The sequence below is a fragment of the Ranitomeya variabilis genome, chromosome 1 (assembly GCF_051348905.1).
Source record: "Ranitomeya variabilis isolate aRanVar5 chromosome 1, aRanVar5.hap1, whole genome shotgun sequence".
NCBI classification, from domain to species: domain Eukaryota; kingdom Metazoa; phylum Chordata; class Amphibia; order Anura; family Dendrobatidae; genus Ranitomeya; species Ranitomeya variabilis.
Window position 1 is genome coordinate 854391061 of NC_135232.1, and position 20631 is coordinate 854411691.

A 20631-nucleotide genomic window follows, 5' to 3' on the forward strand; every position below is an offset into this window, starting at 1 on the left:
CTATGTCCTGGGGAGGAGGGGGCAGAGTTACGGCCACGCATCCGCGGAAATGGTGGACGCGACGTACAAAAAAAAGGTTACATTGAACTTTTTTTGTGACGACGGGGGCTAAAGTTATGGTTAGGGTTGGGGCTAAAGTTAGGGTTGGGGCTAAAGTTAGGGTTAGAGTTGGGATTAGGGTTAGGGTTTGGATTAGGGTTGGGATTAGTGTTACGTTTGGGATTAGGGTTGGGATTAGGGTTAGGGTTGGGATTAGGGTTAGGGGTGTGTTGGATTTAGGGTTTTGATTAGGGTTATGGTTAGGGTTGAGATTAGGGCTGTTTTGGGGTTAGGGTTGTGATTATCGTTAGGGTTGTGATTAGGATTATGGATCGGGTTGAGATTAGGGTTAGGGCTGTGTTGGGGTTAGGGTTGGAGTTAGAATTGGGGGGTTTCCACTGTTTAGGTACATCAGGGGGTCTCCAAACACGACAGCCAATTTTGCGCTAAAAAAGTCAAATGGTACTCCCTCCCTTCTAAGCTCTGCCGTGCGCCCAAACAGTGGTTTACCCCCACATATGGGGCATCAGCGTACTCGGGATAAATTGGACAACAACTTCTGGGGTCCAATTTCTCCTGTTACCCTTGTGAAAATAAAAACTTGGGGGCTAAAAATCTTTTTTGTTGGAAAAAAATATATTTTTTTATTTTCACTACTCTGCATTATAAATTTCTGTGAAGCACTTGAGCTTTCAAAGTTCTCACCACATATCTAGATAAGTTCCTTAGGGGGTCTAGTTTCCAAAATTTGGTCACTTGTGGGGGTTTCTACTGTTTAGGTACATTAGGGGTCTGCAAACGCAACATAACGCCCGCAGACAATTCTATCAAAGTCTGCATTCCAAAATGGCGCTCCTTCCCTTCCGAGCTCTGCCGTGCGCCCAAACAGTGGTTTACCCCCACATATGGGGTACCAGCATACTCAGGACAAATTGGACAACAACTTTTGGGGTCCAATTTCTCTTGTTACCCTTGTGAAAATAAAAACTTGGGGGCTAAAAATCTTTTTTGTTGGAAAAAAATATATTTTTTTATTTTCACTACTCTGCATTATAAATTTCTGTGAAGCACTTGAGCTTTCAAAGTTCTCACCACATATCTAGATAAGTTCCTTAGGGGGTCTAGTTTCCAAAATTTGGTCACTTGTGGGGGTTTCTACTGTTTAGGTACATTAGGGGTCTGCAAACGCAACATAACGCCCGCAGACAATTCTATCAAAGTCTGCATTCTAAAATGGCGCTCCTTCCCTTCCGAGCTCTGCCGTGCGCCCAAACAGTGGTTTACCCCCACATATGGGGTACCAGCATACTCAGGACAAATTGGACAACAACTTTTGGGGTCCAATTTCTCTTGTTACCCTTGTGAAAATAAAAATTTGGGGGCTAAAAAAATATTTTTTGTGGGAAAAAAAATATTTTTTATTTTCACTACTCTGCATTATAAACTTCTGTGAAGCACTTGGGCATTCAAAGTTCTCACCACATATCTAGATAAGTTCCTTGGGGGGTCTATTTTCCAAAATGGGGTCACTTGTTGGGGGTTTCTACTGTTTAGGTACATTAGGGGTCTGCAAAGGCAACATAACGCCCGCAGACAATTCTATCAAAGTCTGCATTCCAAAATGGCACTCCTTCCCTTCCGAGCTCTGCCGTGCGCCCAAACAGTGGTTTACCCCCACATATGGGGTACCAGCATACTCAGGACAAATTGGACAACAACTTTTGGGGTCCAATTTCTCTTGTTACCCTTGTGAAAATAAAAACTTGGGGGCTAAAAAATCTTTATTGTTAAAAAATATATATTTTTTATTTTCACGACTCTGCATTATAAACTTCTGTGATGCACTTGGGCATTCAAAGTTCTCACTACACATCTAGATAAGTTCCATGGGGGGTCTAGTTTCCAAAATGGGGACAATTTTGGGGGGTTTCTGCTGTTTAGGCACATCAGGGGCTCTCCAAACGCGACATGGCGTCCGATCTCAATTCCAGTCAATTTTGCATTGAAAAGTCAAATGGCGCTCCTTTGCTTCCGAGCTCAGCCATGCGCCCAAACAGTGGTTTACTCCCACATATAGGGTGTCGGCGTACTCAAGACAAATTGTACAACAGCTTCTGGGGTCCATTTTCTCCTGTTACCCTTGGTAAAATAAAAATTTGGAGGCAAAAAGATCATTTTTGTAGAAAAAATGCAATTTTTTTATTTTCACGGCTCTACGTTATAAACTTCTGTGAAGCACCTTGGGGTTTAAAGTGCTCACCACACATCTAGATAAGTTCCTTAAGGGGTCTAGTTTCCAAAATGGTGTCATATGTGGGGGGTCTCTACTGTTTAGGCACATCAGCGGCTCTCCAAACGTGACATGGCGTCCGATCTCAATTCCAGCCAATTCTACATTGAAAAAGTAAAACGACACTCCTTCCCTTCCAAGCTCTGCGGTGCGCCCAAACAGTGGTTTACCCCCATATATGGGGTATCGACGTACTCAGGAGAAATTGCACAACAACTTTTGTGGTCTAATTTCTCCTGTTACCCTTGTGAAAATAAAAATTTGGGGGCAAAAAGATCATTTTTGTAGAAAAAATGTGATTTTTTATTTTCACGGCTCTACGTTATAAACTTCTGTGAAGCACTTGGGGGTTCAAAGTGCTCACCACACATCTAGATAAGTTCCTTAAGGGGTCTAGTTTCCAAAATGGTATCACTTGTGGGGGGTTTCCACTGTTTAGGCACATCAGGGACTCTCCAAACGCGACATGGCATCCGATCTCAATTCCAGCCAATTCTGCATTGAAAAAGTCAAACGGTGCTCCTTCAATTCCAAGCTCTGCGGTGCGCCCAAACAGTGGTTTACCTCCACATATGGGGTATCGACGTACTCAGAAGAAATTGCACAACAACTTTTGTGGTCTAATTTCTCCTGTTACCCTTGTGAAAATAAGAATTTGTGGGCGAAAAAATCATTTTTGTGAAAACAAATGCGATTTTTTATTTTCACGGCTCTACGTTATAAACTTCTGTGAAGCACTTGGGGGTTCAAAGTGCTCACCACACATCTAGATAAGTTCCTTGGGGGGTCTAGTTTCCAAAATGGTGTCACTTGTGGGGGGTTTCCACTGTTTAGGCACATTAGGGGCTCTCCAAACGCGACATGGCGTCCGATCTCAATTCCAGCCAATTCTGCATTGAAACAGTCAAACGGTGCTCCTTCACTTCCAAGCTCTGCGGTGCGCCCAAACAGTGGTTTACCTCCACATATGGGGTATCGGTGTACTCAGGAAAAATTGCACAACAAAATTTGTGGTTAAATTTCTGTTTTTACACTTGTGAAAATTAAAAAAAATGGTTCTGAAGTAAAATGTTTGCAAAAAAAAGTAAAATGTTCATTTTTTTCTTCCACATTGTTTTAGTTCCTGTGAAGTACGTAAAGGGTTAATAAACTTCTTGAATGTGGTTTTGAGCAGCTTGAGGGGTGCAGTTTTTAGAATGGTGTCACACTTGGTTATTTTCTATCATATAGACTCCTCAAAATCACTTCAAAGGTGATGTGGTCCCTAAAAAAAACATGGTGTAAAAATGAGAAATTGCTGGTCAACTTTTAACCCTTATAACTCCCTAACAAAAAAAAAAATTGTTTCCAAAATTGTGCTGATGTAAAGTAGAAATGTGAGAAATGTTATTTATTAACTATTTTTTGTGACATATCTCTCTGATTTAAGGGCATAAAAATACAAAGTTTGAAAATTGCAAAATTTTAAAAATTTTCGCCATATTTCCATTTTTTTCATAAATAATCGCAAGTAATATCGAAGAAATGTTACCACTAACTTGAAGTACAACATGTCACGAAAAAACAATCTCAGAATCAGCGGGATCCGATAAAGCGTTCCAGAGTTATAACCTCATAAAGTGACACTGGTCAGAATTGTAAAAATTGGCTCGGTCATTAAGTACCAAATTGGCTCTGTCACTAAGGGGTTAAAAACTGCTTTTTGTGTTTATTTGTGTTGTTTTTGTATAATATTTACATTTGTTTGGTGATCTAAAACGTTTAAGTGTGACAACCATACAACAAATAGGAAATCAGGAAAGGGGCAAATGCCTTTTCACACAACTATATATATATATCTAATGTATATATACTGTGAGATTGCAGCCGGACAGGTCCGCTACGGGAGATATGTGTCACCAAGGTGGTTTGCATCAGTGAGGTAAAGCCTAGAGAAGCGGACTCCTGCACTTTAGTGCTGATAGTTTTTTTTTTAAATAGGGCAGTATGGGTATGGGTTCTTGAAAGAAGTCAGAAGAGATTGGTGGGACTGGCTGCTTCCTTATCTTCTTACCTTTCTTATCTCCACCCAGTGAGCTGAATGGCCTATTTAAGGCAGCTCAGCCACTTTAAGCCCCCGTCTCACTAAGCGAGATCGCTAGCGAGATCGCTGCTGAGTCACAAGTTTTGTGACGCAACAGCGACCTCAGTAGCGATCTCGCTATGTGTGACACGTAGCAGCGACCAGGCCCCTGCTGTGAGATCGCTGGTCGTGTCGGAATGGCCTGGACCTTTTTTTGATCATTGAGGTCCCGCTGGGTAGCATACATCTTTTATTATTACAGTCATGAAGCACCAATATACTTTGTATAAATGAGTGGTAAATACCAACTCTCTCTAGGCACTCCTCAGGTGCCCTTCTGGGACTACTCCAAACCAATAAATAAACAAGAACACGGAGGAAAGAAGTCCACTTAAACATATTTAGAAAACAATATTCAAAAGGTTTATTAAGTAATGACAATCATATACAAATACAAATATGTAAGATACAAAACATGGGTGTATTGTCAATACAGCCATATAGCAGAAGACACATAAAGGAGAAAATGCGGCAATGACCAAGTCAGAGGGGAAGCACACAAATAAACCTTTCGGGTGGCAGCATCAATTCGAAGTATAGAGAAAACGTATGACCAAATGCAGTCACTATGTCCAACTCACGTGGCTAAATTACCCAAAATACATGATCACATATTCATATATACATATAGTCGCTGCTTACCCATTGTGAATCAGGTATGGCCTCCCCACCTCACTCGGTCCCCCCGGACGCGCGTTTCGCGTAGCTTTTTCAACAGGGTTCTCCTTTATGTGTCTTCTGCTATATGGCTGTATTGACAATACACCCATGTTTTGTATCTTACATATTTGTATTTGTATATGAGTGTCATTACTTAATAAACCTTTTGAATATTGTTTTCTAAATATGTTTAAGTGGACTTTTTTCCTCCGTGTTCTTGTTTATTTATTGGGTAGCACACATCGCTGTGTTTGACACCTTACCAACGACCTCGTTGACGACTCAGACACTGAATCGTCATAATAGCTCCCATGTGACATCGTTGTACAGGTCGCTACAGGTCGCTGGTGAGATGTCAAACAGTGAGATCGCAGCAGCGATTGTTGGGAAGATCTCACTGTTTGACATCTCACCAGCGACCACATAGCGACGCAGCAACGATCCCTGACAGGTCGTATCGTTGTCGGGATCGCTTTAGCGTCTGTTGTGAATTTGTTCTTGGGCTCTGTTGTGAATTTGTTCTTGGGCTCCCTCTGGTGGCCTTTAGCTTTATGGCTGGTCTTGGCTGGGTTCAGCTGTTTCATTTTTGCTGCTAAGCGGGGCCTATTTAGGCCAGCTGGACCTTTACTTGTTGCCTGCTGTCGGTGTATTCAGTCCTGATTCATTGCTTTCCTGAATATTCCTTGTGACCAGTCTTCTGCTAGGAGAAGCTAAGTTTGCTTGTTTATTTGCTCATGATTTCCTTGAAAACATTTCTCAGTATATTATAAGTTTAGTCCAGCTTGCTTTAATGTGATTTTTTGCTCGCTGGTTAGTTCTGGGGTGCTGAGGTGCTCCCCCCACATCGTTAGTTGGTGTGGGGGTTCTTGCACCCTCAGCGTGGATATTTTTGGATAGGGTTTTTTACTGACCGCATAGACTCTTTGCTGTCCTCTGTCTATCTAGTGATTAGCGGGCCTCCTTTGCTGAATCTGTTTTCATTACTGCGTTTGTGCCTTCTCCTTTACTCACCGTTATTATTTGTAGGGGGCTGTTCTATACTTTGGGATTATTTCTCTGAGGCAAGTGAGGCTTTGTTTCCCTTTAGGGGTAGTTAGTTTCTCAGGCTGTGAAGAGACGTCTAGGATTTCTAGGTACGTTCCACGGCTGCTTATAGTGTGTGCGGTTAGGATCAGCATTGCGGTCAGTCTAGTTACCACATCCCCAGAGCTCGTTCTATGTTCCTACTTAGCTGGTCAGATTTGTGATCCTAAGCCACAAGGATCATAACAAGCGTCGCTAAGTGTGACGGGGCCTTTAGTCTTGGTCTGTGTTGACAGGTGGAAAGACCTGCTGTGCTAGCCAGTCCCGATCAGAGTCAGATTAAGCATTGTGTTATCTGAACGAATGAGCCATTTTGCTGTATGGACTATTTTTGCTTCAGCTTCTTGCCAGAAGGCTGTACATTTGTGTATAGTGTAAACTTAGGACATTTAATAAATCATTGAACAAATGTACCTTGAGCCTGTGTGATACACTACCATATGCCAAAGAGCTGATTTTCTACTATATATATATATATATATATATATATATATTATATCCATTGCTATTAAGTGTACAAAAAGGAAGCAAGGGCAGCACATAATAAAAAAAAAATGCTCCCCCAGCAGCCAGGCAGCACCCTCACTACCTGGTTGGGTGCATATATTACATATAGTTCATAAACCAGTTATTCATCAACAGACCCTGGTGCAAGCTCTGAGTACTTCAAAATACTACCTGTTCACACATTCCCTAATAGACCAGTGTGTTATTTGATTCATTCGCAAGCAAAAAGTCAGTGATTTAAATCGAGGAGTGGTCATGAAGATTACCCAAGAAAAGAGAAAACGTGTCATCCAGCTCATCGATAGCGATCTCTCGGCCAAGAAAATTGTCAAACTGCATGATGTGAGTGCCATGTCAATTGGGAGAATATGAAATAATGTCTGTCCATCCATTCAAAAGCCAAAAGGTGGATATTCAGGCAAAATAACGAATAGGTTCATCACAAGGTCTATCAGTTCTGGTGTGACAAATAAGGTAGTGAGGTGTCTCATATGCTTTGAAATAGTGAGATAAAAGGCATCCATGCAAGCACCATGTGATGCACTTTACAGATGTCTGGAATGATGGCTTGAAAAAAAAGGTGAAGAAGCCTTGACTTCAATATTGTCATAACAAGTGTTGGCACGAGTTTGAGAAAAAGTATGAAAACTGCACAGTAGAAGATTGGAATTGGATGATTTGGAACGATGAGACAAAAGTCAATAGAGTCTGGAATAAACAAAAGAAAATGGGGCTAAAGGATTGAGAAATTGAAGAAACTGTCAAGTTCAGTGGAGGAAGCCTGATGATATGGGTTTTTTTCACAGCCAAAGGCATTGGATACTTGACCAGGATCAATGGTGGTCTCAGTGCTGAGCTGTATGTGAGTATCCAACAAGACGAGTTACTTCATACACTCGAGAACTATGGGTATGAACAGGACGACATAGTGTTCCAGCAAGATAACGACCTGAAGCATATGTTGTGACTGGCAAAGAAATGGTACATTGACAATGAAGTAGAGGTGCTGGATTGGCCCCCACAGTCCCCACTCCTCAACCCAATAAAACACTTGTGGGTAAAGTTGAATACAAAGCTACATACATACCTAAATAAGTCAACCATTATGCACCAACCTTGAGAACGTGTAGAAGAGACCTCGGATCAGATTTTTGGTTGAGAGTTAAGACATGTTTGAATCTGATTGAGAGCAGCCCAGAATGATACAGACAGTGTTGAAAGCCAAAGGTGGATTTACAAAATAAGAAAAATTTAAATTTAGATTTTTAGTAGCAAAACAGTAACAATGCAATGACATGACAAGAATCTGCATTACTAATCATATGCTAAATAGTTGCAAGTCAAGTTTATGTATGAGATAGCCAAGACATTGTTACCCTCATCAGTGTATACTCGTAGTAAACAAAAACCTAACTGACAAACATGCGTGTTTAGACCCCCTAAAAAAAATATATAAAATTTTTAAAAGCAGCATCTAGAATCCCACTCCAGTGATTTTCACGTATGGATAAATAAACTGTAAAGTTTCTCCTAAGCATTACAGTGTTAATCATGGACAGCAGCACAGGACTGCACACAGATAGCATCCATCTTCTGTCCATGATTTTCATGTACTCATAGACTTGTATTAGTATTTTTCATCCGTGATGCCCGTAAAAAATCAAGATGTCTCCGTAAGTGTTGCACGGACACACGGTCCGCCAAAAACTATGGATATGTGAACACAGCCTCATAGATCATAATGGGTACATGAAAATCATGGATACGTGAAAAACAAACTTCTGAACGAGGCCTAATAGCGAAAAAAAAAACACATTCACAATGAGATATATCAGTGTACAAAGTCCCAGATGACATAAGAGCTACTGCAAGGCCAGGATTATAAGCAACAACCTGGCATGTCAGCACTTCTGTTTGCTTTATTTGAGGTTTGCTTATACCCCTGCTCCCAGAGCAGCCTCTGATGCTTTGTGTACTGATTTATTAATGTGTGAATGTGCTTTTCTTTCTAAAATGATACACGGGGTTTCCTGATTCAATATATGCAATGTTTTTATTTACAGCATTATATTTTTGTTAGTTGTTTGTTATTGGCGTTTACTGATAATATACAGAAATATTACTATCTGTCATTGCTCCGGTAATTTTACCCTATACACTAAATTAATTAGAATCTTGATTCCTGTAAGCGCGGTGTGCCTTAGACCTTGCTCACATTCATGTTGTTCAAAAGACATAAATGGACTCCAGCTCCACGACCACAGTAAATAATGTATTCTCAGTGCGAATGAGTACACAGACATCAGCGCAATTAAAATATCATGATAGACAAATGAAAATTCCATCTACGCATTTCAGGTAAATATACCATTAGTCATCATGGCATGTGCACACAAGTCAGATTTTTTATATGGCCTGAATTTCCGGCTAATTAATAACTTGATTAGATCTCCTGTTGCTGCACTTGTTCTGACACCATAGAAGAAATCTAGAACCGGAACATACAAACATTACAGATAATGAGATATTCCAGTGTACAGGAATTAGTAGCTCTATTTCAAAATGAATAATAGCGAGTACGCTATGCATGTTACAAACAATCACTTTTCCTCTGCAAAAAAAAATTCTCCTCTATTGCTAGACTGTATTTCTCGATGGCATACACCTTCATTGATGGCGTATTTCCCTGGTGTTGATTAATGAAGTGTTTTGAAGCTTGTGATATCCTTTTATTTGTACTACTGTAATTATTAATGCCATAGACATGTTTTCTGACCCGCATCATTTCCCGCATGGTGCAGCCTACAGACTTTACAACGCACAGATTTCCATTTAAAAAAGTACAGTAACTATTCCCCACTTTTGCGGGAGTACATTGAAAAGGTTGTTTCCTTTTTGATGAGAAACATTTTTTTCAGCTTCAATAATAAATATTATTACAGACAACTGGTATTTCTATGGGGGCTAAGGGTATGTGCACACGTTCAGGAATTTTTGCGTTTTTTGCACATTTTTTCACGATAAAAATGCTATAAAATGCATAAAAAATGCTTAGATATGCATCCTATCATTTAGAAGGCATGCCGCAATTTTTGTGCAAATGATGCGTTTTTTGCAGATTTTTTGTGGATTTCCAATTGTTTTGGAGTGTCAGGGAAAAAACGCAAAAAATCCACATAAAATCCGCAAAGAAAACGCATCAAATCCGCGCAAAAAACGCTAAAAAAAACACGAAAAAAATGCATGCAGAATTCCTGCGGAAAACCTCAGGTTTATGTCAGGAAAATTCTGCATGCATTCCGGACGTGTGCACATACCCTTAATCTTCCCTTATTTTAGCAAACTTGGTTATGAGTTGGTAGGAGGAGTTTTAAATATTTAATTGGGATAATCCATGTATTAACCCATTAACCCCCAAGCCTGTTTTCACCTTCATGACCAGGTCAAATTTTACAATTCTGACCAGTGTCACTTTATGTGATAATAACTCTGGAACACTTCAACAGATTCCACTAATTCTCAGATTGTTTTTTTTGTTACATATTGTACTTCCTAATAGTGGTAACATTTCTTCAATATGACTTGTGTTCATTTGTGAAAAAAATGGAAAATTTGGCACAATTTTTGAACATCTTGCAATTTTCAAACTTTTAAATTTAAACCCTTAAATCAGAGAGTTAAGTCACACAAAATAGTTAATAAATAACATTTCCCACATGTCTACATCAGCTCAATTTTTGAAACATAACTTTTGTTTTGTTAGGAAGTTATGAGGCTAACAGTTGACCAGCGATTTCTAATTTAAAATTTACAAAACTATTTTTTTTGGAACCACATCCCATTTGAAGTGACATTGAGGGGCCTACATGACAGAAAATACCAAAAAGTAACACCATTCTAAAACCTTCACCCTTCAAGTTGTTCAAAACCACATTTAAGTTTATTAACCCTTCAGGTGCTTCACAGGAATTAATGGAATGTGGAAGGAAAAAATGAACATTTAATTTTTTTTCAGCAAAAAATGTCATTTTGGCCTAATTTTTTTATTTTTGCAAAGGTAATAGGAAAAAAATGATCCCAAATTAGTTGTGCTATTTCTCCTGAGTATGCCATTACCCCATATGTGGAGGAAAACCACTGGGCACACGGCAGCGTTCTTAAGGGAAGGAGCGCCATTTCACTTTTTGAATGTAAAATTTGCTGTAATAATGAGAGGATGCCATGTCGTATTTGGTGAGCCCCTGATGTGCCTAAACAGTGGAAACTGCTATTAAATGACACCATTTAGGAAACTATACCCCTCAGGGAACCTATCTAGATGCGTGGCGATCACCTTGAATCCCAAACACCCCTTCACAAAAGTTAATAATATTGGCCTGTGAAAATAAAAGAAATCACATTATTCACACAAAAATGTTTTTTAGCCCCAAATTTGCATTTTCACAAGGGTAACAGGAGAAATTCCACTGTACAATTCATCGTGCAACTTCTCCTGAGTGCGCCGATAACCCATGTGTGGGTAAACCTACTGTTTAGATGCACGGCAGGGCTCAGAATGGAAAGAGCGCCATTTGACTTTTTAAATGTAAAATTTGCTTGAATAATTAGCGGACGCCATGTCATATTTGGAGAGCCCCTGATGTGCCTAAACAGTAGACACCCCCCACAAGTGACACCATTTTGGAAACTAGACCCCTCAGGAAACTTATCTTCATGTGTGGTGAATACAGTAGAATTCTTGTATATTAAATTAACAGGAAAAAGGCAGGGGAAACAATAAACAAAAATAAAATTTGTTTCTAAAAAATCTTCCGTTACTTGAGACAGATGAAAAGTAAGACTTTGAAAAAAGTGCATAGGGTGGTATGTAAAAAAGGCACCTTACTTAGGCAATAATTTATTAAATAAAGGACTAAAAAAAGTCTAAAGTAAAAAAAGATTTGCTCTTGTAAAAAGTTTCTTTTAAATGCGGAATGAAAGCTTGCAACATGCGCACATACATTATAAAATGCAGAACCATTTTCAATCATGTAGTCTATATAATTCAATGCACTGAATGCATTGTAAAGTATGTAAGCTGCACCATGCGGGAAATGATGCGGGTCAGAAAACATGTCTATGGCATTAATAATTACAGTAGTACAAATAAAAGGATTTCGCAAGCTTCAAAACACTTTATTGATTACCACCAGGGAAATACCGCATCAATGACGGTGTAGTCCATTAAGCAAATGCAGTCTAGCAATAGAGGAGGTGATGAGAAAGAAATAAAAAAAAATAGGGAAGCTTGGTGGATTTTTCGAACTAAACACCAGACTCCCACATGGTTTAAATCTTAGGAAAACATTATGCTACACTATTTATGTCAATAAAAAAAAAATCAATAAAAAATGTAAAAAAAGGAAAAAAAATCCAATAATTTTTTTCCTACAATTTTTTTTTTTTTGCTGAGGAAAAGTGATTGTTTGTAACATGCATAGCTTACTCGCTATTATTCAAGTTGAAATAGAGCCACTAATTCCTTTACACTGGAATATCTCATTATATGTAATGTTTGTATGTTTAAGTTCTGGGATCCAAGAAGTATAATTTCTACTTGTGGAGAGTGACATGTTAAGCATGTCGAGATGAGGAGACTTAAAGCCGCAATGCTTCTCTGGGAAACATGCAAATTGTCTCTTCAGAGAGGAAGAGAACTAGAACTCTAGTGCCACCTATTGGAAGCAGAAATCCTAACAGTCAATGTAAACTCTTTAACCCCTTAAGCCCCAAGGGTGGTTTACACGTTAATGACCGGGCCAATTTTTACAATTCTTTCTGACCACTGTCCCTTTATGAGGTTATAACTCTGGAACGCTTCAACGGATCCCAGTGATTCTGACATTGTTTTCTCTTGACATATTGGGCTTCATGATAGTGGTAAAATTTATTTGATATTACCTGCGTTTATTTGTGGATAAAATGGAAATTTGGTGAAAATTTAGAAAATTTCGCAATTTTCCAACTTTGAATTTTTATGCCCTTAAATTACAGAGATACAGTACAGACCAAAAGTTTGGACACACCTTCTCATTTAAAGATTTTTCTGTATTTTCATGACTATGCAAAAGGTGGCTACTTTGAAGAACCTAGAATATAAGACATAATTTCAGTTGTTCCACACTTTTTAGTTAAGTATATAATTCCACATGTGTTAATTCATAGTTTTGATGCCTCCAGTGTGAATGTACAATTTTCATAGTCAAGAAAATACAGAAAAATCTTTAAATGAGAAGGTGTGTCCAAACTTTTTGTCTGTACTGTATGTCACACAAAATACTTAATATGTAACATTTCCCACATGTCTACTTTACATCAGCAGAATTATGGAACCAACATTTTTTTTGTTAGGGAGTTATAAGGGTTACCAGCAATTTCTCATTTTTACAACACCATTTTTTTAGGGACCACATCACATTTGAAGTCATTTTGAGGGGTCTATCAGATAGAAAATAGCCAAGTGTGACACCATTATAAAAACAGCACCCCTCAAGGTGCTCAAAACCACATTCAAGAAGTTTATTAACCCTTCAGGTGTTTCACAGGAATTTTTGGAATGTTTAAAAATAAATGAACATTTAACTTTTTTTCACAAAAAATTTACTTCAGCTCCAATTTGTTTCATTTTATCAAGGGTAACAGCAGAAAATGGACCACAATAGTTGTTGTACAATTTGTCCTGAGTACGCCAATACTCCATGTGTGGGGGTAAACCACTGGTTGGGCACATGGCAGAGCTCGGAAGGGAAGGAGCGCCATTTGACTTTTCAATGCAAAATTGACTGGAATTGAGATGGGACACCATGTTGCGTTTGGAGAGCCCCTGATGTGCCTAAACATTGAACCCCCTACAAGTGACACCATTTTGGAAAGTAGACCCCCTAAGAAACTTATCTAGATGTGTGGTGAGTAGTGTTGAGTAGTGTTGAGCAATACCGTCCGATACTTGAAAGTATCGGTATCGGAAAGTATCGGCCGATACTGGCAAAGTATCGGATCTAATCCGATACCGATACCCGATACCAATACAAGTCAATGGGACTCATGTATCGGACGGTATTCCTGATGGTTCCCAGGGTCTGAAGGAGAGGAAACTCTCCTTCAGGCCCTGGGAACCATATTAATGTGTAAAATAAAGAATTAAAATAAAAAATATTGCTATACTCACCTCTCAGACGCAGCCTGGACCTCACCGAGGGAACCGGCAGCGTTCTTTGCTTAAAATGCGCGTTTTTCCTTCCTTCCGTGACGTCACGGCTTCTGATTGGTCGCGTGCCGCCCATGTGGCCGCGACGCGACCAATCACAGCAAGCCGTGACGTAATTTTCAGGTCCTTCTAGGCATTCAGTATTTTAAAATTACGTTCCGGCTTTGTGATTGGTCGCGTCGTGGTCACATGGGCGACGCGACCAATCACAAGCCGTGACGTCACGGGAGGCAGGAGATGCGCGCATTTTTAAAATTACGTCACGGCTTGTGATTGGTTGCGTGCCGCCCATGTGACCGCGACGCGACCAATCACAGCAAGCCATGACGTAATTTCAGGTCCTGATGCCTATTTCTGCATTCAGGACCTGAAATTACGTCACGGCTTGCTGTGATTGGTCGCGTCGCGGTCACATGGGCGGCACGCAACCAATCACAAGCCGCGACGTAATTTTAAAAATGCGCGCGTTTCCTGCCTCCCGTGACGTCACGGCTTGTGATTGGTCGCGTCGCCCATGTGACCGCGACGCGACCAATCACAAAGCCGGAACGTAATTTTAAAATACTGAATGCCTAGAAGGACCTGAAAATTACGTCACGGCTTGCTGTGATTGGTCGCGTCGCGGCCACATGGGCGGCACGCGACCAATCAGAAGCCGTGACGTCACAGAAGGAAGGAAAAGCTTGCATTTTAAGCAAAGAACGCTGCCGGTTCCCTCAGTGAGGTCCAGGCTGCGTCGGAGAGGTGAGTATAGCAATATTTTTTATTTTAATTCTTTATTTTACACATTAATGTTGTATTTTACACATTAATGTTGTTTCGATACCGATACCCGATACCACAAAAGTATCGGATCTCGGTATCGGAATTCCGATACAGCAAATATCGGCCGATACCCGATACTTGCGGTATCGGAATGCTCAACACTAGTGTTGAGCATTCCGATACTGCAAATATCGGGTATCGGCCGATATTCGCTGTATCGGAATTGTGATACCGAGTTCCGATATTTTTGGGATATCGGACATCAGAATCGGGATCCATATTCATGTAAAAAATAAAGAATAAAAATAAAAAATATGGATATACTCACTCACCGATGGCCCCTGGCTCTCAGCGGTGCAACCGGCAGCCTCCGTTCCTAAGAATGCAGTGAGTGTAGGACCTGCGATGACGTCGCAGTCTTGTGATTGGTCGCATGACCGCTCATGTGACCGCTCATGTGACCGTGACGTCATCGAAGGTCCTTCACTCACTGCATTTTTAGGCTGCCGGTTGCACCGCTGAGAGCCAGGGGCTGTCCGAGGGTGAGTATATCCATATTGTTTATTTTTATTCTTTATTTTTTACATGAATATGGATCCCAGGGCCTGAAGGAGAGTTTCCTCTCCTTCAGACCCTGGGAACCATCCAGGATCGCTCACTATTACGTTCCGATATTTGTGTCCCATTGACTTGTATTGGTATCGGGTATCAGTATCGGCGATATCTGATATTTTTGGGATATCGTCTGATCCAATCCGATACCGATACTTTCAAATATCGGAAGGTATCGCTCAGCACTAGTGGTGAGCACTTTGACCCCCAAGTGCTTCACAGAAGTTTATAATGCAGAGCCATAAAAATAAAACATCAAATTTTTTCACAAAAATGATCATTTTGCCCCAATTTTTTATTTTTCCAAGGGTAAGAGAAGAAATTATACCTCAAATTTTGTTGTGCAATTTGTCCAGAGTACGCTGATACCCCATATGTGGGGGTAAACCACTGTTTGGGCGCATGGCAGAGCTCGGAAGGGAAGGAGTGCCATTTGACTTTTCAATGTAAAATTGACTGGAATTGAGATGGGATGCCATGTTGCTTTTGGAGAGGCACTGATGTGCCTAAACATTAAAACCCACCACAAGTGACACAATTTTGGAAAGTAGACCCCCTAAGGAACTTATCTAGATGTGTGGTGAGCACTTTGACCCACCAAGTGCTTCACAGAAGTTTATAATGTAGAGCCGTAAAAATAAAAAATAATATTTTTTCCCAAAAATAAATTTTTGCCCCCAATTTTTTATTTTCCCAAGGGTACCAGAAGAAATTGTACACCAAAAGTTGTTGTGCAATTTGTCCTGAGTACGCTGATACCCCATATGTGGGGGTAAACCACTGTTTGGGCGCATGGCAGAGCTCGGAAGGGAAGGAATGCAGTTTGACTTTTCAATGCAAAATTGACTGGAATTAAGATGGGACACCATGTTGCGTTTGGAGAGCCCCTGATGTGCCTAAACATTGAAACTCCCCCATAAGTGACACCATTTTGGAAAGTAGACCCCCTAAGGAACTTATCTAGATATTTTGTGAGAGCTTTGAACCCCCAAGTGTTTCATTACAGTTTATAATGCAGAGCCGTGAAAATAAAAATTATTTTTTCTTCCATATAAATTGTTTTTTAGCCCCCAGTTTTGTATTTTTCAAAGGGTAACAGGAGAAATTGGACCCCAAATGTTGTTGTCCAATGTGTCCAGAGTACGCTGATACCCCATATGTGGGGGAACCACCGTTTGGGTGCATGGCAGAGCTCGAAAGGGAAGGAGCGCCATTTGGAATGTAGACTTAGATGGATTGGTCTGCAGGCGTCATGTTGCATTTGCAGAGCCCCTGATGTACCTAAACAGTAAAAAAAACACAATTGACCCCTATATTGGAAACTAGACCCCGCAAGGAACTTATCTAGATGTGTTGTGAGAACTTTGAACCCCAAGTGTTTCACTAAAGTTTATAACGCACAGCCGGGAAAATTTAAAAAAATTTTTTACCACAAAAATTATTTTTTTAGCCCCCAGTTTTGTATTTTCCCAAGGGTAACAGAAGAAATTGGACCCCAAAAGTTGTTGCCCAATTTGTCCTGAGTACGATGATACCCCATATGTGGGGGGAACCACCGTTTGGGCGCATGGCAGAGCTCGAAAGGGAATGAGCGCCATTTGGAATGCAGAATTTGATGGAATTGGTCTGCAAACGTCACTTTGCATTTGCAGAGTCCCTGATGTACCTAAACAGTAGAAACCTCCCAAGGGTGATCCCATATTGGAAACTAGACACCACAAGGAACTTATCTAGATGTGTTGTGAGAACTTTGAACCCCCAAGTGTTTCACTACAGTTTATAACGCAGAGCCGTGAAAATAAAAAATAATTTTTTTCCCACAAAAATGGTTTTTTAGCCCCCCAAATTTTTATTTTCCCAAGGGTAACAAGAGAAATTTGACCCCAAAATTTGTTGGCCAATTTGTCTTGAGTACGCTAATACCCCATATGTTGGGGTAAACCCCTGTTTGGGCGCATGGGAGAGCTTGGAAGGGAAGGAGCACTGTTTTGCTTCTTCAACGCAGAATTGGCAGGAATTGAGATCAGACGCCATATCATGTTTGGAGAGTCCTGATGTGCCTAAACAGTGGAAACCCCCCAATTGTAACTGAAACCCTAACCCAAATATACCCCTCACCCTAATCCCAACCACAACCCTAACCCCAACCACATCCCTAACCCCAACACACCCCTAACCCTAATCCCAACCCTAACCACACCCCTAACTCCAACACACCCCTAACCCTAATCCCAACCATAACCCTAACCACACCCCTAACCCTGACACACTCCTAACCCTGACACCCCCAACCCTAATCCTAACCGTAAATGTAATCCAAACCCTAACACTAACTTTATCCCCAACCCTAACTGTAGCCCTAACCCTAACTTTAGCCCCAACCCTAACTTTAGCCCCAACCTTAACCCTAACTTTAGCCCCAACCCTAACTGTAGCTCCAACTTTAGCCCCAACACTAACCCTAACTTTAGCCCCAACCCTAACCCTAACTTTAGCCCCAGCCCTAACCCTAACCCTAACTTTAGCCCCAACCCTAACTGTAGCCCTAACCCTAACCCCATCCCTAACCCTAGCCCCTACCCTAACCCTAGCCCTCAACCTAACCCTAGCCCTAACCCTAGCCTTAACCCTAGCCCTAATCCTAGCCCTAACCTAACCCTAGCCCTAACCCTAATGAGAAAATGGAAATAAATAAAACATTTTATTTTATTATTATCCCCTAACTAAGGGGGTCATGAATGGGGGTTTGATTTACTATTTATAGCTGTGTTTTAGCGGATTTTTATGATTGGGAGCCGTCACACACTAAAGACGCTTTTTATTGCAAAAAAAATTTTTTGCGTCTCCACATTTTGACAGCTATAATTTTTCCATATTTTGGTCCACAGAGTCATGTGAGGTCTTTTTTTTGCGGGACGAGTTGTCGTTTTTATTGGTACCATTTTCGGGCACATGTCATTTTTTAATCGCTTTTTATTCCGATTTTTGTGAGGCAGAATGACCAAAAACCAGCTATTAATGAATTTCTTTTGTGGGGGGCGTTTATACCGTTCCATGTTTGGTAAAATTGATAAAGCAGTTTTATTCTTCAGGTCAATACAATTACAGCGATACCTCATTTATATTTTTTTTATGTTTTGGCGCTTTTATACGATAAAAACTATTTTATAGAAAAAATAATTATTTTTGCATCGCTTTATTCTGAGGACTATAACTTTTTAATTTTTTCGCTGATGATGCTGTATGGCAGCTCATTTTTTGTTGGACAAGATGTTTTCAGTAGTACCATGGTTATTTATATCCGTCTTTTTGATCGATCGCGTGTTATTTCACTTTTGTTCGGCAGTATGATAATAAAGCGTTGTTTTTTGCCTTTTTTTTACGGTGTTCACTGAAGGGGTTAACTAGTGGGATAGTTTTATAGGTCGGGTCTTTACGGACGTGGCGATACTAAATATGTGTACTTTTTATTGTTTTTGTTTTTTTTAATTAGATAAAGAAATTTATTTATGGGAACATAATTTTTTTTCTTTATTTAGGAATTATTTTTATTTATTTATTTTTTACACATCTAAATTTTTTTTTTTCATTATCACATTGTCCCGGGGGGAAGGGGGGGGGACATCACTATATAGTGACAGATCGCTGATCTGACACTTTGCAGAGCACTGTGTCAGTTCAGCGATCTGACGTACACTGCTCCAGGCTTACAGGCACCTGCTCTGAGCAGGCGCTTGTAAGCCAACTCCCTGCAGGACCCGGAAGTATCCCAGTGACCACTTTGGATCAGGGGCCTGCAGGGAGGAGAGGCTCGGTACAATGTGAGCACATCGCGTTGTACCGAGGGTTTCAGAGAAGCCCGCAGAGAGCCCCCTCCCTGCGCGATGCTTCCCTATGCCCCCAGAACGCTGCGATCATCTTTGATCGTGGTGTACCGGGGGTTAATGTGCCAGGAGCTGTCCGTGACCACTCCTGGCACATAGTGCCGGATGTCAGCTGCGATAGTCAGCTGACACCCGGCTGCGATCGGCCATGCTCCCCCCGTGAGCGCGGCCGATTGCATATGAAGTAATATCCCGTCGCTGGGAATTAAGTCCCAGGTCACTTCGACGGGATAGTACGTCATATGGGATTAAGGGATTAACGAGACTTGTCACTTAACTTAGGATAAACTACCCATAACATGCATTTGGCACCAGCTTTTTCAAAGGGGCTTTCACAATATGAATGTGAACCTAGCCTTATTGTAACAGTATCAATTATTGTTTTTGAAGAGTTTTAGCATGGTTTCTCTTTTTTTGTGTGTGAATAGATGTATAAAGTAAATTTTGTATATTTTAGCTATTTTTTTTTACATTACAATATGTGCTGAAAAATTTTTGAAATCTGATTTGAGTGTGATGCATCAGCACTAAATAGTCTGAGTTGGTGAAGTGAAGAGAGAAAAATGTAGGCAAAAATTAAGTTTATGGGATAAAATAAATAAAAATTGGCATGTGCATATGCCCTAAAAATTTCTGGTGCAAGCAATTATCTTCATAAGTCACATATTTAGTGAAAGGAAGACCATCTGTGTGTAATCTATCACATGGTCTGTCAGTATATACACACCTTTTCTAAAAGGCCACAGAGGCTGCAACACCATTAAGAAAGAGGCACCACAACCAAACACCATGAAGACCAAGGAGATTTGCAAACAAGGAAGGGACAAAGTTGTTCAGACATACAAGTCAGGGTTGGGTTATAAAAAAAAATAACCCAATCTCTGAGCACCATCAAAACTATTATCATCAAAAGGAAATAACATGGTGCCACAACAAACCTGCCAAGAGAGGGCTGCCCACCAAAACTCTCAGCCCAGACAAGGAGGGCATTATTCAGAGAGGCAGCACAGAGACCAAAGGTAACCCTGAAGGAGCTGCATAGTTTAAAAGCAGAGACTGGAGTATCTTTCCATATGACCACAAAAAGCCGTACACTCCATAGAGGTGGCCTTTATGGAAGAGTGGAGAGAAAAAAAGACTTTACTTACACACAATAATTGTAAGGCTCATTTTGAGTTTGCCAAAAGACATGTGAGAGACTCACGAAATGTATGGAGGAAGGTGCTGAAACCAAAACGTTTTGGCCACAAAGGTAAACACTATGTCTGGCGCCAAATCAACACAGCTCATCACCTCAAGAACACTATCCCCACAGAAAAACATGGTGGTGGCAGCATCATGCTTTGAGGATGTTCGACAGCAGAGACAGGGGAAATGGTCTGAGTTGAGGAGAAGATGGATGGAGCAAAATACAGGGATATTC